The 24600-nt window shown below is 37.7% G+C and overlaps 3 long non-coding RNA genes across 5 annotated transcripts; 1 reads left to right on the forward strand and 2 right to left on the reverse strand.

Moving 5' to 3' along the window:
- Positions 1–341: 341 nt before the first annotated feature.
- On the reverse strand, positions 342–872 carry LOC126876792 (uncharacterized). Of its 3 annotated transcripts, none has more exons than XR_007694523.1 (3): positions 771–872; positions 546–686; positions 342–479 (listed from the first exon to the last, which is right to left on the reverse strand). It is a non-coding gene; the product is annotated as an uncharacterized LOC126876792 (long non-coding RNA). The 3 variants fall into 3 exon arrangements; XR_007694524.1 differs by having other exon boundaries at positions 546–711; positions 771–785; XR_007694525.1 differs by having other exon boundaries at positions 758–772.
- Positions 873–882: 10 nt separating this feature from the next.
- Positions 883–4046, reverse strand: LOC126876793 (uncharacterized). The gene is made up of 3 exons (XR_007694526.1): positions 3875–4046; positions 1029–1120; positions 883–911 (listed from the first exon to the last, which is right to left on the reverse strand). It is a non-coding gene; the product is annotated as an uncharacterized LOC126876793 (long non-coding RNA).
- An 832-nt stretch (positions 4047–4878) lies between these two features.
- LOC126876778 (uncharacterized) lies at positions 4879–24600 on the forward strand. Its single transcript, XR_007694511.1, has 3 exons — positions 4879–5170; positions 5368–6248; positions 24026–24600. It is a non-coding gene; the product is annotated as an uncharacterized LOC126876778 (long non-coding RNA).

The raw sequence follows: 24600 nt of genomic DNA on the forward strand, positions 1-24600 counted from the left end.
ATCTGCATGTTTCAGTTTTGTTGTATATTTCACAATCGAACATTTTCTTTTCTCTTCTATCGTACTCTTGTATCTTGTGACGTGACTGTTTCTCGTGGGAGATAAGAGCAAGACGAAATGCGGTTTCTAGCATTTCGCAAACAAAAAAGGACGAAACTGTTCGCTTTTCTTCTGTTTTCTTGTTTTTAAATAGAGATGAAAGATAAAAAGACATATCTACAGAATTTATTCTATTTCCATTACACTATTTTCATCTGAATCAATTGGCTTGCTGAATAAATTCTTCTTGTTTACAGGCATAGCTAATAGAGATTTGGATAGTCTAATATGGCTTATTTTCATTCTTTTTCTTAGCTCTAATACTTTCTTTAAATCTTTCTCGCCAAACCTTATAAATTTAAAATTATTCGCACACTGTAATTCATTATTCCAATTCAATAACATTTCACACTGAGTTGCATTTAAAATATCAGAAATTTCTGAAAAATAAAGGAGGGTTTGTACATCAGGATATATTGAAAATAAATTTGGCTGTAATTCTTTACCTATTCCACGTGTATGATATTCTCCTAGTTCTTTCTACTCTAATTATATGTTCCCTCCTAGCATGCTGTCTACTCCTGTTGCTACCTATAGACCTTTTAATAGTAATTTCTTCCATTTCTTCATCATTTCTTGCTACATACCTTTGGATCAAATATAGAACTATAACTAATCACATCTTTAATGTACAATCTCTGTATCATCATGTGTATACATTTTTGTTTTACCTCCGTTTCTAACAAACTTGCAGTTATCTCTGGAGTATAGGGTCACACGCCTGGAATCATATTGTTTCTGATCCACGATATTTTCTCTCCTATTGAATTCTGTTTCTGCAGGACATTTCTGCCTTCTGTCTATTTGATATTCTGAAACAAAACACATTGTCCATTTCCTTCTTTATTACACAAAAGTATTATATAATCATATAAAATAAATGAAATGTACATAACAAAATCACATAATTTAATAGTAATTGTATTTACTTTTTGGCTTTTTTCGTAATAGCGATAGACTTTCTGCTATTTGGGTGTATCATTTTCTTTGGCTTCAGGAATTCTTTTCTCATTGCAGTGGCCTATAAAAGACAACAAAATAAATTAGTTAAAATATTACCATGGCTATGAATTATTTCGATTATCCTAATCATCAAAACTCCAACTCAGGCTATCCGTTTACTCAATGTATAATCATGCACAGGCGAATCGTCGACAGTATCACACGCTTAGAAGCACTAATAGAGTAGACAAAACATCCTACATGCCACAGCTATCGAAACAATAACCAGATAGCAACGGATAGGCGCCTCTGATATACACCCGACGATAACCGCTTCAGAGGGACTAAAACCTCAGTACAAGAAGTCTCCCAAATCAGCGTTCTATACCTCTTTGTTATAACACCCTGAACCGTCACTCTGTTGGATTCATACAATAAATTTTACCACTATATCTAAAGTTTAATTCTTTAACTTATTTGTGAAACGTTCGAACTGCGACTCGAGGAGATCACCGGTGATTTGTCAATTTCGTGATTTGTTGTGTCTCGTATATGATAACAGCAACGACGGCGACGCCTATCGATAGTAAAAGTAATATCGAAGTATACCTTCCTACCATGACATTTCCGGGCTAACAAACTTCAAAATTGGTTTCTTTTGTTTCAAGATATTTTTAGCTATTTTTTTTTTAATCTTATAATGATAACCTATTTTAAAATGTGCAATGTTTGATAAATGTACATTAGTAAAATTTCATACGAAGAAAGTTTTTGGGAATCCGTATTATATTCAGCGAGCAGAAAACGAAGACTTGACGGAAGTTGACAACAATGGAGATAAAAGTCTTTATCGTAATATTGTTTTTATTGATTTTAACGTCAGATGGAACGGGTTTCGACAGAAAACGATCCACCAAATTTCAAAGAGGTAACGAGCAAACTTCAAGTAAAAACGAGCAAAAGTCAACACCCGATTATTATTATTACTGCGACTCAACAGAGTTTGGAGTAGTATTATACAAAAGATTCCGTATTTGCGTTCTTATTTGCCGTGCGACATGATAGAAATTGATTTCTCTTCCGCTTGTATCAGATGCGGGATGTTGGTTGATCCTTTTTCACCGGTCTCGATTATCCTATTTCTCTTTATTCGCCTATTTTTTAAACACAAATATAGATTTTTTACGATTATTTATATTGTTCATGACATCATTTGACGAATTCTTCGAGAACTTCGCAAGGGAACCAAGACATAAATGATATTTAAAATGTTTATAGCAGTTCTGAAGTAAAGAGAAGCGATATTAGTTTGAAATGATGGATCATTTCAATGACTTTATTATTTATTGCCTTAATAGCTATCTACATATTATTTTAGTTGCGTTTTTCTTTTGAATCGGAAATGACTATCCTGTGTTTCGTCAATAATTTGTCTTGCTTCTCTTGGTGCATTTCTAAAAGTAGTATTGACATAAATGAATTTTTTACTGCAAGAGTTAACATCACTTTTTTTCGACTTCTCTTTTAGGTTACAAGAGTACAAAGCTATATATAGGCCAAAACATGTATGTATCTTTCGATAAAAGATAAATTTTTATTCAAAACCTACGAGACTGCACGCAGATATTTCAAATTGCAGCGAATATTATCACGAATACTTCGCGTTAAACATGTTATATCTTTTAACATTTTCAGAGACGCGTAAACATCTGCAAGCTATTTATCACTTTATTCGATTGCATATTGTAGCGGCATATGAGTCATAGGACGATGCGAATCGAGAGTAACTCATGTTGTTGTTTTGCCTCGGGGCATTGATACCGTCTCGAGGTACGAAACTTGATAATAAACAAACTCCGGACAGAACAATATCGCCGCTACGCGCAACCGTCAACCGAAGTCGAATTTAAATTCGTTAGAGGGAGATCGTTAGAAGAGTACTGCCGATAGTTTTAAATACATTTGACTACACCAAATATCAACTCGTCTCATCACTATATACACCAACGCGTTTAATCAACCTCCACATAATCGAGAAATGATTTCAAATTTGACCCACGTTTCTATCGACTTCGCTTTCTTCTTTATTTTGGAAGAAATGCACATTCACTATTTATCAGCTAAGCGAACTCGAAACGAATGAAAATTCCCAACCACCACGTAGACCAAAGCCTATCAGCCTTTTCCGAACCTGTAGGTTACAACGAGATTCTTAATTAATTAATTCGTTTCTTACAGGCTACAGAGTCTGAGAATAAAGAATTTTTTTGACCGTTTTGTTACGACCTATGTTAAAACCACATCATAGGAATAAGATAATAATACAGATCGTAATCATTATATATCGGTACATACTATCAATTTGATTGTGCAATTAAATAACATAATATCAAAAGTAATCAAATGTTGGGATACTTTTGCGCGATAGTGTATATGTGTAAAATAATATGATTCTATAAATTCATTCACAATAAATCAAAAACAATGTTGTGTTGCTTATTCTAGTAAACAATCCAACCATTTAACTGTAAGATATTTGGAAAGTTCATGTAACAAGCATACAATATGCCACCCGGAAGGTACCAACTACGTTCCTCTATGAAATTAGTACAAATGTTTCAAGACTTATATATTATTAACATTTCACGCAACGTTTTTATAAGATACGTTAATCCGTAGAAATGACCCGTCGCAGTAAATTTATACATAGATCAGAGTTAGAAAATACAAAAGAACGATATTTTCTCTGAGTATACGAAGTTAAAATGGTGTTGGACGCAAATTAATTGGTTGGAAAGAGGCGCCTTGAAGCGTACTAAAAGAGGTAGCTTACCTCGTTGAAATACCATGGAACGAAACCCTGTTGGGCAATGGGCATTCTGCTGTAGCCTGGAATTCCTTTTGCTCCCGTATTCTTCTTCTGTTTTCCGTGGTTTTTGTTACAACACTCGCGACGTTTTCATTCAAACGAACACACAACGCATAAACGGAGAAAAACAAACGTTGAAGGTTGCGTCGCGTCACGCGAATCACTGACGCTACACTTATACGTTGGAAACAGGAACGAAACCGACGCAGGTGCAACACGGGGCCCGTGAAATGTAAACTATCGAACTACGTATAATAGCACACGAAAGTATTTCTATTGTTTGTATATATATATATATATGTGTGTGTGTTTGTATATTTGTGTGTGTGTATATATATATTTGTGTGTGTGTGTGTGTGTGTGTGTGTGTGTGTGTGTGTGTGTGTGTGTGTGTGTGTGTGTGTGTGTGTGTGTGTGTGTGTGTGTGTGTGTGTGTGTGTGTGTGTGTGTGTGTGTGTGTGTGTGTGTGTGTGTGTTCATATATATATTATAAATTGGTTATATATATATATATATATATATATATATATATATATATATATATATATATATATATGTCGGGTCACGATTCGAATTTTGGGCGCGCGACGACTCTTCGTGTGGACTAGCCATCGTTTCACAAAGCCGAGATTTTATTTAGACATATATACAGGTCTATCACTAAGCTTAACAAATAATAAGTACAACTAATAATAAGTCTAACAAACACTAAGCCTAATGAATAATACGATCTACGAATAATTAAATTAAATAATACTATTAGCAATGTTTGAGTTCAAACGAATCCACGATCACCGGGATAACTCCTTACTAAGCGAAACTAACTTAGACGCAAATGCGATCGTCGAAAATGCTCGATGTATCACTGCGCCAAATACGATAAGGATAGGTTCGACAAAAACAAAGCTAAAATAGTTAGGTTCAACCTTGGCGATTTCGTGTTACGTAAAAACGAGGAAAGAAACCAGACGAAGTTAGATCCGAAATTCAGGGGTCCATTCGTAATAGCCGAGATTTTGGAAGGAGATAGATATACCCTAAAAACCTTAGACGGCAAACGATCATATAAGGACAGACACGACAGACTGAGAAAAATGCCAGAAGGTTGCGTCCCTGCTGAGTTAGACGTCTGCGGTGATGACAACGGCGGTGATAATAACGATGCAAGTACACTGACCTCAGAGGATCATTAACACTGCGTTGTGGTCATAGTAATACACCGAGTGGTTTTATGTGCTTTTGTTGTAACCCGTTGAGTGGGTTGATGTGTTTTTGTTGTAACCCGTTGAGTGGGTTGATGTGTTTTTGTTGTAACCCGTTGAGTGGGTTGATGTGTTTTTGTTGTAACCCGTTGAGTGGGTTGATGTGTTTTTGTTGTAACCCGTTGAGTGGGTTGATGTGTTTTTGTTGTAACCCGTTGAGTGGGTTGATGTGTTTTTGTTGTAACCCGTTGAGAGGGTTGATGTGTTTTTGTTGTAACCCGTTGAGTGGGTTGATGTGCTTTTTGTTGTAACCCGTTGAGTGGGGTTACGTGCTTTTGTTGTAACCCGTTGAGTGGGGTTACGTGCTTTTGTTGTAACCCGTTGAGTGGGCTTACGTGCTTTCTGGGTGTAATGCACCCAACGTGGCAATATGATCCAACAAACTGAGGTTCACCGGTGTACGAAATCGAAAATGATCTGTTGTGTCATTACGGTCTGGCTGGCGACTCACAGAACGCACCTAACACTTTGAATACAAATTATAACATTACAAATTCCTATTCTCTTTTATTTTTCTGTTGTCAAACCTCCGAACGAAACTTTGTTATTGCACTGGACCCTTGACTTACTTGGACATTTAGTTAAATCGCAAATAATGTCAGTTGTATCGAATCTAATGTAAGAAATACGATATTTTAGTTACACACGAGGACGTGTGATAGTCAGGATGGCCGTGTCGGAGATGAAAGAACACCGGAGCCTTTGGAATTTTGGATAATCCCGCAACATTGTAACCTAGAGTCTACTATAGCTGTAATTGAACAATTGTAGTTATTCAACCCGATTGTAATTATTCGAGAATTGTGATAATGAGCTTGGGTTCGAGGCGACAGTCAGTCGCCGAACGTAGCCGCGGTCACGGGATGAACGCTTTGCCTAACAAAGGTATGAAGTAATTCTATAGCTCTCCTTAAAAGAAATATTTGTGGCGACACGCGACAGTAAACATTCCAACGGTTTCTGTCCCGTGGCTCGCCACGTGCAGACCCTATTCTTCGAGTAAGATGATTGCCAGATGTCGATGCGTCTCCGCAGTACATGTTCGGCTAGCCCGAGGGCCCGTTATAAATCTTAAGGTTTAGTTAACTAAAGTCCTTCAAACAGACAAACAGTCTTTGTCCCAACTACGGGAAGATAGGGAAGACATATTTTTCAACGAGCGGCGTCTCCCACTAGCAACTTTCCCTCGAGGGCGGCTAGCATCCTTTTCTAACCACCGATATGGAGATTAACCAATTAGCAGCAACACTTTCTGAACGAAGGCTTTTCTCGACGAATCCGATGATCTCGTATCCTTAGACACACCCCGTTATAGTTTTCCTGTGTGGCATCATCGGGACGGGAAAGGCTTTCTCGCTCGCGATCTCATCGATCCAAGAGTAACGCCTTCGCGATCAGTGATTATTCTCAGACTTAGACTTTGTGAGTACGTTCTGTTGTCATCCCGTTGACCGCGGATTCGTTATTGAACCTAGGATCATTGTCATTAGTATCTCGAGCACCTAACTACCGCGGTTACTTGTCCGGTTCTATAATAATCGTATTTGCACTAGTCAATGTCTTCTCCATTGCATAACGACAACGTGTAACCCAAACGAAGATTCGTTTCACGCCCCTAACCCTAATTCTAATGTAAACCCGATATATATATATATATATATATATGTATGTATAAGATTTATAAAATGAATGCTCGGTAAAATGTCTGTGATAAATAATAGCAATTAAAATGGAAAAATTTTTAATTGCATTGCTTCGACTATACATATACATATACTTAATGTGACTTACTTTGTATGAGAAAAATTCTGTTTGCCAATTCGATATCGAGAGCTGATAATGCTAACATACGATGAAACGATAACAGAAGAATCCGAATATTCAGAACTTTTCACGATATATGTTAAATAATATTATGAAATAAATTAAATAATTACCCCGCATTGCTTCCAGCGTACGTGTTCACGATTCTCGGCGAAACCGAATATGGCAGCAGGAAATCAACCAATCACAACTTCGGAAGAAAGTAAAGCGCGGGAAGAAATCGCGGCATCCAGCTTCCTGCGAATCTATTCTCGATCTCGATGTAAGCAGTAATCTTTCGATAATCGTTTTGCAAAATGGCGTGTCTTAAACGAAGTGTATAGTAAAATTCGTATTTGAGAGACGCATAAATAAACGATATCAGGCTATTTCCCGCGAGAAATTCACGTTCGGTTGCAACATAACATGTCACGTATGTATTTTCGTCGAAAACTGATTTCGAGGGACGTGTATATGTGCGTATCAAGTTACTTGGCGAAAGTTCAACGACAGACTGTGACTTTAAAACAGTATGTATGCCTATGTTTGTTGTCCGAGAATTGGAAGAATCTGTCATGTTTTGTTTACGTCGGCTGTAATGGAGTGGTGTTTTTGTCTTGTGGTAACTGAATGTCTCAAACAACAAACTCGAGATTTCAATCGATCTTCGAAAAGAAGTCATACCCATTGGCCTTGGGTGAGTTGTGATTTCATTAACTTTTTAATTCATAATTGATAACATAAGGTTATTGTAAGACCGATGAAAATATGGATAGCAACCAATTGCAATTGAATATCTGGCCTGTCTTGCACTATTGAAATTTTGCAAGTCACTAAAGTTACCAGCATTAATATGTTCCCTTGCACAAGTTTGACGATAAAACAAATGAAATTTTACTATTTGCAAGTTATTTGATTATTGTATTTAACGAAAAATTATAAAATCATAAAATAGAATTCTATATAACCTGTAAATCGTAACTTGTCAATCTACTAGTACATATATTATAAATTGGTAAACTTTTGTGTGTGGGGGAGGGGGTGCTAGATGTAACACTGATACGACATTTTGAAAAAATATTTAATTATAATCATGAAAGGCGTTATTGAAATATTGAGTTTTTATTAATGTTCCTTGCAACTTCGAGTTTGCGTACTATATTTAAAATGTACATAAGATATAAAGTATATTGACAAGTAACAGTCACAAAATTGTTTCAAATGAGGATAATCATCCTAATATCAACTTATCAATTGTGATCTGATAAACAAGAATTCAAAATACAGTTAAACTGTGTTCTACATACAATAATCTTTTTCGGAGGAGATTTAAATATATGAACATATTGTGATATTTTGTCCATAATAACATGAATAATATAAAGTTTCGTATTACATATACTCTATTTTTTAATATATTCTGCATATCTCATTTTATGACAACAGACAAGCAAACTATATTCCCATTATAAGCTTCGCTCTAATTTCGCATCGTTTCACCTGAATATATCGTGAAATTTCATCCCGTCAAAATTTTGCGTCAATCTTTTTTATCTTAAAGGATTAAAGACAGTTGCAAAACGCCACGGTGTTTCGGGGTTTGTTTAAATTTCCGCCAAATGAAAAAGAAGTTTCGCGAAAAATGGTAGTTACTAACGGCACGTCTGGTTACAATTTTCGTTTACAATTCTTTTGGCGAGTAAATATGACGTACTGGGTCGATACTAAGTAGTCGGTTGTCCCTGAAATTTGAACTGTTGAGAACGAGGTAATAACAGGGCGACTGGTTTGTTGCTGTGTAACGTATACACGTTTCTGAATAGTTTTCTACTTTAAATGAAATTAACTGCTACCCGACGGAGTTTCGACGTAGCGATAAACACGCCACTGAAAAAAGCGACGAATGGGAATGGAAAATACGTAAAGATTTTTTTGACAAAATAAAGAATCATTTTGTCAGATTTCAAGAAGAGTTTGGGTAAATTCAATTTATGCTCTTTGCTACTTGACTTATGTTTATAACACTAAAAGTTATCTTTACAAGCAGCGAAGTGATTTAGTTTCATCCGTAGTTCGGTTGCTTCCAATTTTTTCATTTTCACATTGTGTAAATTTCGACCAATTGCGGGGAGACGTAATCGCGAGGAGAGACGTCAACGGGGGTCGTAAATCCCCGTTACGATTATAACAATCGACACCACGAATTGATCGATCCCCTGATTTCCGTTGAGATAATAGGGGTGATTGAGTTTGTATAACACTGTGATTCACAGAATTATAAATTATATATTTCCAACACTTAGATTACACTGACGTAGAGAAATAAATAGTTAACAACTTGTCGCATGAAGATGCGATAGATATGTACGCTAGAGCAGGGCTCTTATAATGGAAATTAATGTATTAATGGACTTAGCACTATAATATATTTAGGAGAGAAGATGTGTGTTCGACAACACCGAGAACCGACAAAAGATTTGCGTGAAGTATGCGACTCTCGCGCTATGTGTAGACTGCCGCGTTAGGCGTTAGTTTTTAGACTGTCTGTCGCTCTTTTTCTAATACGGAAGAAAAGTTCGGTGTGGGTGTGCCCCTGTGCCTAAAGAACGCGGATTCGTTGTTCCCACTTTCGTTAGAAAAAGTGAGGGCCACGAAGCGCGGTGTCGATTGGTCATGACCTGCACTACTGCTCGAAGGGATGAGTATCGAGTCTCCTACCATCGTGGTGGATAGATGACTGTGTGCGTGAGAAAAACCTAGCTTGTTTTATTACAGGGCTATTCGGATTTTCCTAATGGGTGCATACCCGCTTTCTCCGTGTTTTAAGTGCGACTAATAAACCCAAGGACCTCTCTAAAAACCGACTGTGTTTCGAGAATATTTTTAAGCTTTAGAAATTCTTCAAGACAAACGGATTGAAGACACATGGCGAAACAATACAGGGAAGTGAAAGTTATGGTGGGTCCTTAGGTTTATTGAGGGTCGAAGTGACGTTACGCAGGTCGGTTGTTGCCCGGTCGCGCGGGCTGGCGTGCAGATGTTTTAGGCGGCGTAACACATTGCGTATTACAATATTGATGTTAAAATATTATTATAGAAAAACATGTTAGCAACTTAATTTTCTATTTGTTCGTTTCTCTGTTTTCCTTATTCTGTTTTTGGATTTGTGGTGGATGATTTAAATAATGACGTGACGAGTTGATACTTGATATTGTCAAATATATTTAAAATTATTCTAAATACAGAATTAATCGCACGGGAGACAAAGATTTTGTAACGAATCCTAGCGGCTGCCATTTGTCGTTCACGCGCTGTTGCCGATACCGAATGCGCTAATGTCACGTAAAATAACAAAATAAAAAAAGAAATTTGAGGTGTAAATAAAAAAAAGAAACTTTATTTTTTTTCTAACAACAATTCACTTTACAATCCACTTCCAAACTCTAGGCGTGACTTTCCAAGACTGAAGCTCTTATGATTTGACTTTCGATCGAATCCGATTACTTTCTTTTGTCATCCCTCAACATCCCCACCATGCATTTGCATTTGCTAGGCGTCCGCGACCGTTGCCACGTGCTCTTTCTTCTAGAACCTTCGGCGGAAGGACCGTTGGGATGTTGATGGTTCATTAGACACTTCAGCGATATTGCCGCCGATTGTCGCCGAGTGCCGCCACATCTTTATCTCCATCGTCAGTCCATCGGATTTGAAGTATGCCGGTCGTGACACTAACATTGTGGCGTCAGAGACGATGCGTTTTGACTCGCGAAAGGCGTTTTCGGTTTGCTTCGACCACTCGATTCGCCGCGAACAGCTCGTACGTATCTTTGTTCGCGGATCCGCGTAGTTTGTTGCACGAGTATACGTTTATATTGACACCGGTGTTCACAAGAAAAGAGATCCTTGGTGCCCTGTCCGTCACGAAAATGCGATGGGATACTAAAGCCATCGCCACATGCCGCGTTTACGGACGGCTGGTCTCGTTTCACTGGGTCCAGTTGCAAGGGGCCCGGCACTTCCTTGCGCGGTCTCGAAAGGTCTCGTGGTAATAGCAGAGACCAGACTTCTGCGGTCTGTCCTTCGAACTTGATATCAATCTTGCCTTCCGTATGTAGAATAACGATGTGAGGTGGATAGTGGGTGAAGGTGCCCACAAGAAATACTCTTGATGTTCAACAAAAAAGTTAATTAAATTATTAACAATCAACAGTCAACAATTTATGATCAACAATTAACGACTAACGATTAACTGTCAACAACAATTAACGATTAACGATGAACGATCAAAAACAATTAACGATTAACGATGAACAACGATTAACGATTAACGATTAACTATCAAGAGTCAATAATCACGTATCTCTAATTGTGTTTGCTTCGCTATGACGCTTAACCTTTCGCACTCCGCAGCTCGGGGCAGAATGAATCTTTGATTCGAAACCAAATGGATTCTTTTCTTTGTTGCCCCTCGATATCTCCACTACGCACGCGTTTATTAGATGTCCGCAACGGTTGCCGCGTATGCATTCTTCCGAATATTCGGCGAAAGAACTGTAGGGATATCAATGGTACATTAGGCGTGTCGGCCTTACGCTTTGAAGGTATAGCGCTTTGTGTCGCGAAGCCGTTGGAAAGTTCCATGGTCGAGTGCCACCACAGATGCATGACGATTAGATACAAACGCTTCAAGTATTACAATTAATAGCTGATACAATTGCAACAAAACAGATGTCCTTTATGCAAGACTACTGAAATTACACAGCTACAATAAAATAAGGAATACGTCTGTACTATGGGAAACATAAATAAATATACACATAGTAGCTTATACAACATGTATGTGGAGGACGATTAAACGCGTTGTTGATTAATGACCAGACGAGTTGATACTTAGTGTAGTCAAATGTATTTAAAATTATTTGCAGTACAGAATTAGTCGTCGTTCGCTTAGTGTTGCTCGATATGTGTATACAAGGTAATGCTTACGTTCGTTCGATATTAATTCGCTATAAGAATGTTCGATACTAACTGTCTTAACGATCGTGTTCTTTTATTTATACTCGGGGGAGTATCGAAAACTTTAAATTCAACCTCGGTTGACGATTGCACGTAGCGGCAACATTGTTTTGCCCGGAGTTTGTTTATCGTTACGCTTTGCTTGTCACGTAAAAGTAATGGGAAAATAATAATAAAAAAATGTTGGGTTCTTGAACCAGAGTTCGAGATACCTCTATTCTATAATAGGATTACAAGTGTGCGATTAAACTGTTACCGAAAGACTGAAGCCTCGATCAAGAACCAGCCCTTCTAGATGTTCGTTTATCTTATGCCTACGTGCCGAATTCATAATCCTTTATTTTGGGAGTCGGTGTCGTGTGCAAGGCGGTTCAGGTTTCCTGAGTCGGTTGGACATATTTGTTGACGTTACATTCCCCCAGTGTTAGAGTGCGGCTGGTCCTCCAGACTCTTATTTTCGGTGTAGTGCCTCCTTTTGTATGCCCTTTTGGAATCTTACATGCCTTGCTTCGAGGATGACTGAATTGGTGTCTTCAGGTAATTCTCGTAATGGTTGTATTTCAGGTGTGGAATATGTGTTTAAAGGTGCGCTCTATTGGTCTAGAGATATTGCTTATACCTGTGTCTTTTTTTTTCTTTGGTTTTACAACATAATACGCGAATACATAATTTGGAAGGTAGGCATTTGCTTATAATATCGAATAATCCTATTTTGTTAAATATACATATGTTCCTAGTAATGCTAGATCAATATAACTAATAATTTATAAGACACTTAGTTCCTATTTCTTAAGACTTCTAATTCTATGTTCATAATTAAGAGAGTTTACTTCGTTGGAAATTTGATTGAGGTGCATTCTATACGATTATACATTATTAATGATTTTTGGAGCGTTTTCAATTTTTGTTAGGATTTCTTCTAGACTGTCAGTTAAGGGTAAAGCTATAGTTTTGAAATTTGTTTTGTAAGTTATATTGGTTTTTAAGTTATTGTTTTCATCAAAAAATTTATCTATATTTTTATTCATTAATTCTAAATTATCGTTATCCAGAGTTACAAATAGACTTCTAGAAATGGATCCAACAAAATTCAATGAGCCTCTTCGGTAACAAGTGTGTGTCATAAATTTAATATGCATGATTACATTGTCTAAATTTCTTTTGCGAGCGCGTGTAATCATTTCATTGGAATACGGGCATTCACTTTTAAAATGTTCTGTTAACATTAGTCTAAATCTTTTAATTTCGCTGAGTTTTGCATATATATCCTTAATGTCTAAACCTATAATTACGTTTACGGATTCGCTATATAAGTATGCATGAGCTAATTTTTCTTGATATATAGAACTACCATTAAGGGGTATAACGTTTAGCTTAGCTAACTATGAAGAAGGTGAAGATCGTCCTGGAAAGTAAGGTTTAATACGGTTACCATGTATTTTCCTAATCGAGTGATTTACTATTATTTCATAATAAGGGGTTTTTCACTTTTTCAATGGTGTATGGCCCTGGCCATTCAGTATCTATCTTGTGTTCTTTATGATCGTTATGAATTAATACTAAATGTCCTTCTTTAAAAATAGATTGAGGTTTGGCAATTTTAGAGAAGTTTCTAATAAATTTTCTATAGTATCCAGCTAGCCCAAGGAATGATTTTACATCTGTAGGATTTTTTGGTAGTTTGAAATTCTTTACTGCTTCTATCTTTTTAGGGTTAGGTTTTACTCCATCTGCTGTCACTACATGTCCTAGATATTCTAATTCGGGCTTTAAGAATTCACATTTATCTGGTTGTATTCTTAGACCTACTTTCCCGAGTCTTTGGAATATAATGACTAAGTTTTTAGTATGTTCTTCCATCGATTGCCCGAATATAATGATATCATCGAGATAAACGAAACAATGATTGTTAATCAAACCTCTTAACGTGGTATCCATCATTCTTTGAAAGGTAGCAGGTGCGTTCTTGAGCCCGAATGGCATTCTATTATAGTGGAAGTGTTCTTATGGTGTGCTAAATGTAGTGTATTTCTTTGAATTCTCGTCCATGGGTATTTGATGGAACCCTGAGGATAAGTCTAAAGAGGAGAAATATTTCTTATTTCCTAGCTGTGATAGTATATCGTTAATGTCAGGTAGTGGATACGCGTCTTGGTCTGTTAGTTCGTTTAACTTCCTAAAGTCAATCACTACTCGCCACTTTTGTTTCCCTGATGCGTCGATTTTCTTTGGAACGACCCAGACAGGAGAGTTATAGGGAGAGTCGGAGGGTTCTATAATCTCTTTGTTTAACATTTCAGTCATCTGTTTATTTATTTCGGTTTTATGATGTTCGGGAGGACGGTAGGATTTTACGTTGATGATCTTGTTACGTAGATGATACATTTACACTGTACACGTGAATGTGTGTGTAAGCGTCAGAGGGCGTCCAGGTCTCAGTAGAGACAAAAGACGATTGGAGGCTGTTAGGAGAATCTAGAGGAGGTGGTTGACAACAAGCGTGCGTGCAAGAAGGTTATCGAAGTCTTCAGAGTGTAATATATATATGTATAGCTGTTGTGTGCGAAATAAAGTAAACTATTTGTATTTTCGAATCCTCTCTATACCTTAACATGGTAGCAGAGCGTGGTTACTAGTTTTGCAAGCTATTTAGTGCGTGGTTTTTAGTCTTGCGAGTTTAGTAAGGGAAGAAACGTTCAAAGAATATAAAATAAAAGAAAAAATACTTCAAGCACGTAGGAACGCTTGAGTAAAGAATAGGAAATCAATTAAAATGGAGAGATCGGAAATTATGCTATCGATATTCGATGGTGAGGGTTACGGTATGTGGAAGAAAAGAATAACAATGTTTCTGAGATATAAAGAATGTGATATTGTTATAACTAGAGTGAAGACTGAAACAGACAATCCAGACTGGGATAAAAAGGATCTGAAGGCGATAAATATAATTTACAGTGCCTTCTCAAATAGACAATTAGAATATATTAGGGAAGAAAAAACAGCGTATGAAATAATGAAAAAGTTCGACGAAGTGTACTTGAAAGAATCGACGGCACTAGATCGTGTGCAGAAGGAGATTGGAGAAGATAAGTCTTGATAAATACAGTGATTCAGCATCGTTTTTTAGCGATCTTGAAAAATTAATAAATGAATTAAAAGGTGCAGGCGCAAAAGTGAGTGAGAGGGAAAAGCTGAATTACATGATAAATACGTGTGACGTCGCGTAACTCTACCTAGCCCAGGCCACACACCGCGGGCAAGATGGCAACCAGATGTCTTCGGATACTCACTGCGTACCCTCAATAGTCTCAAGTATCTTCCATAAATCTTAGGAATTTCCTAGTCGAGGTCCTTCAAACTGAACAAACGTCTGTTTCCAAAGCATTTCTAAAGACCTTTGTCTACTACGGCTTGACAAGGGAAAGTTGGTTTTTCTCACGTATGATGCAACTTTCCTCCCACGAACCACTTTCTCTCGAGGGCGGTTAAGACCCTTCGTTTAACCAATTAACAACGAAGACTATTTCCCTCACTCCCTTAGTCAAAATCGTCACCAACAAATCCGATGGTCCCGTGCGCTAGACACACCCATCCTTAGCTTTCCTCCGCCACAGCATCGTCTCCGAACATCACTGACTTTACATCCTTCGAACAGTCAACATCCTTCGACCGGGTTTACACCCGAAGATCAGTCAGTCTCAATCAAGCATCTCGTCAAGCGGTCAGCAATTCGAATACAATGAGTCGACAAATCCATCAGTATACGCGATAATCCGTCTAGAGACTCAGGTCGCACTCATTCGTAGTCATCTCATAACAAATATTCATTTTGTGTTACACCGAAGTTGTTGGTTTGTGAAAATATATAATAACCTGTTAGCAACAGCGTTATCCTTCATTTAACTACCCTTATTATCCTAAACGAAATAAGGGATCGAGCGATTCGCGGCGTCGATTAGCAAATCGTAACGGGAATTTACGACTCCCGTTGGCGCGCTTCTTCGAGATCGCGTCTCCCAGCGAACGTGCGAAAACAATACGTTACCCGAAGAGTATAGCTACATAGCGGATATAATAGATGCAGTGAAAGAAGAGAAACAAACGGTAGCGTGCGTGAAGAATAAAATAGAAATAGCGGAAAAGAAAGATAAGTCTAATCGAGGAGAAATGAAAACTAATGCCTTTGCTGCAAAAAAGGAAGGATGCTTCAAATGTGGAAGAGTGGGATATTTTGCATGAGAGTGTCAAAATGGCGTCCAAGCGGGAAGCAGTAACAGTTATCGGCGTGGGTCAACACGTGGTCGCAGCAGAGGAAGAGGAAACAAAGGCAATACGAACAGGGGGCGTGGAAACTTCCATCGTCAATCAGCAGCCGGCACGAGCGAATATGGCAACTCAGGAGCAGGCATATGGATGGCAACAGCGCACGCAGCACACAGCAGCGAGATGAACGAGATAAGTGGTAACGAAATAACATACTTATTTGTTAGGGAAGTGATACATTTACACTGTACATGAGAGTGTGTGTGTAAGGGTTAGAGGGCGTCAAGGTCTTAGTGGAGACAAAAGACTGTTGCCAGATGTTAGAAGAATCTAGGATAGTCGGTTGGCGACCAGCGTGCGTGCAAGACGTTCTTCAGAGAGTAATATAGATGTATAACTGTTGTGTGGGAAATATAGTCAATTATTTGTATTCCCAAATCCTCGAATTTCCTTAACATGGTAGCAGAGCGTGGTTACTAGTTTTGCAAGATATTTAGTGCGTGGTTACGATCTTGCGAGTGAGTTTTCAGTAAAGAAAAAAAAACTTTCAGAGAAAAAAAATATACTTCGAGCACGTAGGAACGCTTGAGTAAGAAAAGAAAAAAAAAGAAGAATCAATTAAAATGGAGAGATCGGAAATCATGATACCTATATTCGATGGTGAGGATTATGGAATGTGGAAGCAAAGAATCACGATGTTTCTCAAATATAAGGAATGCGAGGTTGTTACAACTAGAATGAAGAACGAAAGAGACGATGAAGACTGGGACAAAAAGGATTTGAAGGCGATAAATATAATTTATAGTGCAATATCGAACAGACAATTGGAGTATGTTAGGGAAGGAAAAACGGCGTATGATATAATAAAAAGGTTCGATGAAATGTACTTGAAAGAGTCGACGGCACTGCAGATCGTATGCAGAAGGAGATTGGAAAACATAAGACTGGAGAACTACAGTGATTCAGCATCATTCTTTAACGATTTCGAAAAATTAATAAATGAATTAAAAAGTGCGGACGCACAAGTAAGTGAGAGGGAAAAGCTGAATTACATGCTGAATACGTTACCCGAAGAATACAGCTACATAGCGGACATAATAGACGCATTGAAAGAAGAGGATCAAACGGTAGCGTATGTAAAAAATAAAATAGAGATAGCAGAGAAGAAAAATAAATCCAATCGAGGAGAAAGGCAAACCAACGCCTTTTCTGCAAAAAAGGAAGGATGCTTCAGATGTGGAAGATTAGGACACTTTGCGAGAGAGTGTCAAAATGGCGTCCAAGCGGGAAGCAGTAACGGCTATTGGCATGGGCCAACACCTGGTCGAAACAGAGGAAGAGAGAACAAAGGCAATACGAGCAGAGGACGTGGAAACTTTCATCATCAATCAAGAACCGGCACGGGCGAGCATGGAAACTCAAGAGCAGGCATATGGACAGCAACGGCGCACGCAGCAAACAGCAGTGAGACGAATGAAATAAGTAAGAACGAAATAGTGTGGCTATTAGATAGCGGTTGTACCGATCACATAATTAATAATATAAATTATTTCGATAAATCTATCGACCTAAAAGAACCGGTAAATATATATTTAGGCGATAATAGACCGATAAAAGCGACAAAAGTTGGGAATGTTATAAGTTATTTTGAAGCATTCGGAAAACAAAATAAAATAAATATGAGGAAAGTATTTTACGCGAAAGAAATGTCCGCAAATTTGATTAGTTTAGGTAAACCAGCAGACGATAAGAATACGGTTATTTCCAAAGGAAATATTGCGAAAGTAATAGATGAGGATAATATACTTACAGCTCAGTTCAAAGAGAATGGGACATATAGAATAAAAAGTATATTGAAAGGGAAGAAGCACTTAGTAAACAGCGCCGAACGTAGTGGTATGAGTAAAAAGGAAAGATGGCATAGGATGCTAGGACACGTAAATTTTAAATATTTAGAGATTTTGGGTAAAGAGCAGCTAGTGACTGGCATACCGAATGAATTTGAAAAGGAACTTTTGAAATGTAGGGTGTGTATAGAAAGCAAAATGCATAACTTACCTTTCAAAAATAATCGAACTAAGGCTAGGGAAATAATGGAAATTATTCATACGGACGTATGTGGTCCCTTTAAGACTACCGGATTCAATGGAGAAAAATATTTCATTTCATTTATCGATGATTATAGTAAAATAGCTAGGATCTATTGTATAAAATCAAAAGATGAGGTCTTTGATTCTTTCGTACAGTTCGTAAATGAAGCCGAAAATTTAACGGGCAAGAGGTTAAAAATATTAAGATGCGATAATGGTAAAGAATATTTAAATAATCGAATTTATAAATTTGCTAGGGATAAAGGTATAAGAATAAATAATTGCCCAACATACGTACATGAATTAAACGGGACAGCGGAAAGGTATAATAGAACAGTGATGGACATGGCGCGTTGCTTGTTAGCGGAAGCGAAAGTACATAAAAGGTACTGGCCGGAAATAGTTTGTACAGCGGCATACTTGAAAAATCGAATATTAGCGAATACTATAGAAAGAAAGACACCTTTTGAAATATTCTTCGGGAGAAAACCAAGTGTTAAAAATCTACATCTATATGGAAGTAAAGTTTTTGTAAGAAGGCCAGAACAAAAAAGAGTTTCCAAATGGGATAAGAAGGCAGATATGGGAATTCTGTTAGGATATAGTGAAGTAGGTTAGAGAGTCCTATTAGGTGTAAAAATAACAGTAGCGACATGTAGAGGTCGTAGAAACAGACAAAAAATGTATCGGTTTTGAGGAGAATTCATTCGATGCAGTTAGCGATGATAGTAAAGATAATTATTTATTGGACAGCATGAATAAGGAAGAGTTAGAAAGTAGAGAAGATGAAAATGATAATAGTTCTGAAAGCGTAAAGATTCCTAGGAGATCTACACGTAATAAGAAAACTCCAGTAAGGTATCCAGAAAAGGAAAACAGTAGTGAGATTCACGCAAATTATTGTAGAGTAGATATCTTTTGCACATTTGAGGAGGCGATTTGTTGTGAAAATAGTGAAGTTTGGAAACAGGCTATGGATAAGGAAATAGAATGTCTCTATAAGAATAAAACTTGGAAATTGGTAGAAAGGGTAAAAGGCAAAGAAGTATTAGATGTAAAATGGGTTTACACGAAAAAATCAGAGGACAGGTATAAGGCTAGATTAGTGGTAAGGGGATTTCAACAAAGAAACGTAGCCGATGACATATATTCTCCAGTGGCGAGTAATCAGACCTTTAAGATATTGCTATCATATTGTTGTCAAAATGGAGTAATAATTGAGCAAATGGATGTAGAAACTGCCTTTTTAAATGGTGAAGTAACCTCGGAGGTATATGTAAATCAACCAAAGGGATATGCGGACGGAACGAATAGAGTTTGTAAATTATCGAAAGCGCTTTATGGGTTAAAAGAAAGTCCGAGGGATTGGTATGAGTGTTTTGATAGGTATGTGACGACATTGGATTTTAAGAAGAATAACATAGAGTTGTGCCTATATACTCATGGAGAGGGGGAAAATGTTGTTTATTTGCTAATATATGTAGACGATTTGTTAATCTGTAGTAAAAACAAAAAAAGGATACAAAATGTAAAGAAGCTATTACCTGATAAATTTAAAATGAAAGATTTAAGTGAAGTAAAAGAATATTTTGGAATAAATATAGAGTATGATTATATAAAAAATGAAATGAAACTAAGCCAAACGAAATACATTGAATCATTAGCGAACAAATATAAATTACAAAACAGCAAATTGTACTGTACACCAACGGAAACAAATTTAAAAATTGAAAACGCTGAGATAAATAGAAATGACATTGGATACAAGAATTTAATTGGCGCATTGCTGTATATTAGTACAAATACCAGACCCAATATAAGTTATAGTGTGAATTATCTTAAGTAGATTTCAAGATTGTTGTAGCGAGACACATTTTAAATATGCTTTGCGAATATTGAAATATTTGTACCGAAATATTGAAATATTTAATATTAAAGATTTAAGGTTACATTAGAAAAGGAATGAAAAGTGTGAAACGATAGATTGTTATGTGGACGCTGATTGGGCAGGAGATCATTTAGATAGAAAATCTACTTCTGGATATGTAATTAAATTGTATGGAAATGTAATCGGTTGGAAATCTAAAAAACAAAGGTGTGTGACAAAAGCCTGGACGTATGCAGAGTATGTAGCTCTATCGGAAGCGGTGAGTGAATTAATGTCTATTAGAGAAATTATGAAGGTCTTCAATGTAAATCTAGACAATAACCCTGTAAAAATTTATGACGATAACTCTGGAGTGATAAGTATAGCAAAGTACGGAAATTTCACAAAAAATTCTAAACACATTGAAGTTCATTACCACTACGTTCACGAATGCTTAAAGGAAAATAAGATAAATATAATTTAAGTAGGTACAGACGAAAATACTACATAGGTTCTCTAAGAGGTTTTTCTATGTGCGATAGTCGAATCAAAGATTTGAATTTTTAGATTTGATCTACAGTGTTTATATTTTCAATAATGTTAGAAATTTGGACTGAAAACTTACCACCATTGATAAAGCATACTGGCGTTGGCTTTCCGTCGAAGTATACAATTTTTTGAACGATTTCTCCCGATGCGAGGGGTGGTTCTTGCTGCAGCAGAAGAGTATTATTATCTAATTTTAATGTTTTATTGGAGAGTTCGAATCGATATTGATTTAAACCGGGTAAGCCTAATATGCCGTCTTCTATGATAGGGAAATTATCATCTACTAAGGAAAATTCTATCTCTTTGTTGAATAAATTTAGTTTAATTTTGGAATTGGATTCGTATTTGGAATGTTCCATGGAGAATTTCTATGTGTCTGGTATTATTGTCCTTCCTGGGTAGCATCCTCGTTTAAGCAAGTTGATTCCTGCTCCCGAGTCAACGAAAAATCGCAATCCTCGTCGTCCTGGTAATTGTAGTCGTATTGTGGATAATCTTCCTGAGGTAGCATTGTTAATTCTGATTGTTCTTGAATGTGGTTTATTCCTGGAGGGGCTTTTGTTTGAGGCGGTATTCGAAAATTTTGGCATTGATTGGCAAGGTGTCCCAATCGATCGCATTTGAAACATTTCGTTTGTGGCCTTTCGTTTAATGGTCGATTTTCAAGCTTTGTAAAATTATTCATTCTTGGTAGAATGTTTTGTGTGGGTGGAGTTTTGTTATTCATGTTACTTGTAATCGTGAAGCGGTTACCTACTGGACGAGACGTCTGGTTACGATAAGATGGTGGAGTGGTTGTTTGTCGTGTCATCCGTCTGCGAGCGTTGTCTTCGCGAAAGTATTTTTCCACGTCCATTGCCTTTTTTTCTGCATCGATGATGTTTGGGGGGGGGGATTAGCCAATAGCACGTGTCCTATTTCTGAACGAAGGCCTCTTACATAGTCAATCACAGAAACCATGTATAGTCGATCGTTCATCGCTCATCGAGTTAGTTCGTCTTTATATTCATTGGTAATGCTGTATTGAAGTTTGTTGAAAACACGTCGAAATCTAATGTTATAATTTTGCACGCTTTCGGTTATTCCTTGCTTTATCACTCTTAACTGATCTTGGTGTTCTCTTACTGATGCTTGAGTAGCTACGTTACGTCTTAATCCTTCGTACAGAGTTTCGAATTCGTTAATATGGATATTGCGGATTGTCATTGCGGCTTTTCCTACAATTTTCTCTATTTTGATCATTTTTAATAATAACGTTTGTTCGCTACACATCATTCTCATTTCTTTTATTTCACGAATAAAATCTTCTACACTTATATCGTTTTCTCCGTTTAGTATCGGAGATACTAAACAGCTTTTAGATTTCCAGAGTTTCCAGCTGTTGAATTGGATGGTTGGACATATGTTGGTGGCTTTTGTGGCATAGGTGGAGGTGGATTAGTATCGTGTTTTAATACTGATATATTATCGTCATCGTCAGTCATCATAGAACCGAATTCAGTTGATTTTACGTTTATTTGTGGTAGTTTAACACGAGAGAGGTTTCTACTTAATATTTCCATTTCGTTAGCGCGTTTTCTATTTTCTTCGTTCGCTAATTTTAAAGCATTCTTTATTTCGTTAAATTGTTGTCGAAATTCTTCGTTCTGTCTCTGTATTAAGTCTAAAATTGCTCTGGTAGAGGAATCGAGTGTTCCCGTTTTATTTTGAACTCCACTTGTAGAGGGTAAACTTGTCTCGGCTTTTGTGTCTTTCTTGTTCATATTGTCTCTTCGCTAGAGTTACTAGAGAAACTAACTTTTCGCGTTCTATATTGTTTAAAAGAATTCCGACTTTTCTCACCTTGATACGTAAGTTCGTAGAATGAGGTTCCCTTGCGGTGTTTTCCTCTGTGGCGCGTTCAAATGCGTTTGAGTGTCAAACTCGTTCTGTTGATTTGTTCTATGCTGACAGTGGCCCCGTTAATTTGGTCCACCGTGGTAAATTATTGACAGCAAAGTTCATAACACAAGTAGTTCGAATCCTTCGATCTTCAATAATGTCCGTAGACCGAAATCGTAACTTCGTTTACACTGAAGCGAATGGATCCTGGCAGGATCGCCAAAATGTCACGTAAAAATAATGGGAAAATAATAATAAAAAAATGTTGGGTTCTTGAACCAGAGTTCGAGGTACCTTTATTTTATAATAGGATTACAAGTGTGCGATTTGACCGTTACCGAAAGACTGAAAGACTCGATCAAGACACAGCCCTTCTAGATGTTCGTTTATCTTATGCCTATGTGCCGAATTCATATTCCTTTGTTTTGGGAGTCGGTGTCGTGTGCAAGGCTGTTCAGGTTTCCTGAGTCTGTTGGAGATATTTGTTGACGTTACATGTACGTCAAGACTGTGTAAGTGTCACGAGGCAAAACAATAATATGAGTCGCTCTCGATTTGCATCGTTCTCTAACTCATGCGCCGCTACATACTTATATAGCTATTATTTCTTACAACCTAGCGTATGCAGTTGTGTATGGGGCCTTAAGTTCACTGTTTATAGATACTGCTAGGAATTAATCGAACGAATTCAACGCAGTCGCGTTTACAGAGTTCCGTATTATCGGAAATGCCGAATTCGCGTGGTTTCGCTTTGACGTTCGTCCACGTTGACGATTGTTCAAAGAACAACCGAGAGGCCTCCGCGTCGCAGCTACGAAAGACATCGAAGCCGCGACACCCTTCAGTGACTTCCCTATCTTTTCCTAAAACCAAGGATGACGCAACTCAGGCAATCGTTACAAGCGTTCGAACTTCACATTTTCTTACCATACTATCAACAAAAAATGAAAGCTGGTTTTCAATGAGTCATTATATAATTATATGTCGGAGATGAAAGAACACCGGAGCCTTTGGAATTTTAGATAATCCCGCAACATTCTAACCTAGAGTCTACTATAGCTGTAATTGAACAATTGTAGTTATTCAATCCGATTGTAATTGTTCTAGATTAGTGACGGTGAGCTTTGGCTCGAGGTGACAGTCTGTCGCCCAACGTAGCCGCGGTCAAGGGATAAACGCTTTGCCTAACAAAGGTATGGAGTAATTCTATAGCTCTCCTTAAAAGAAATATTCGTGGCGACACGCGACAGTAAACATTCCAACGGTTTCTGTCCCGTGGCTCGCCACACGCAGACCCTATTCTTCGAGTAAGATGATTGCCAGATGTCGATGCGTCTCCGCAGTACATGTTCGGCTAGCTGGAGGGCCCGTTATAAATCTTAAGGTTTAGTTAACTAAAGTCCTTCAAACAGACAAACAGTCTTTGTCCCAACTACGGGAAGATAGGGGAGACATATTTTTCAACGAGCGGCGTCTCCCACTAGCAACTTTCCCTCGAGGGCGGCTAACATCTTTTTCTAACCACCGATATAGAGATTGACCAATTAGCAGCAACGTCAATTTCCCTTACTTCCTAAACGAAGGCTTTCCTCGACGAATCCGATGATCTCGTGTCCTTAGACACACCCCATTATAGTTTTCCTCTGTGACATCGTCGGGACGGGACGGGCATTCTTTTACGCGCTCCCGTCGACCAAAGAGTAACGTCTTTACGCTCAGCAATTATTTTTACGAGTCAGACTTAGATTCAGCGAGAACGCCCATCTGTCATCCCGTTGGCCGCGGATTCGTTATTGAACCGGAGACCACTGTCACTAGTGTCGCGGACGTCTCACCGCCGTGGTAGATTGTCAAAACCTGTGTTATTCATACCTGTGTCAATAAATCGTATCTTCGTTACACCGCAACGATGGCTACCTTCAATGAAGACTCCTCAAACACCGACAACCCTATCCCCAA

This window comes from Bombus huntii, unplaced genomic scaffold, assembly GCF_024542735.1.
Source record: "Bombus huntii isolate Logan2020A unplaced genomic scaffold, iyBomHunt1.1 ctg00000093.1, whole genome shotgun sequence".
NCBI classification, from domain to species: domain Eukaryota; kingdom Metazoa; phylum Arthropoda; class Insecta; order Hymenoptera; family Apidae; genus Bombus; species Bombus huntii.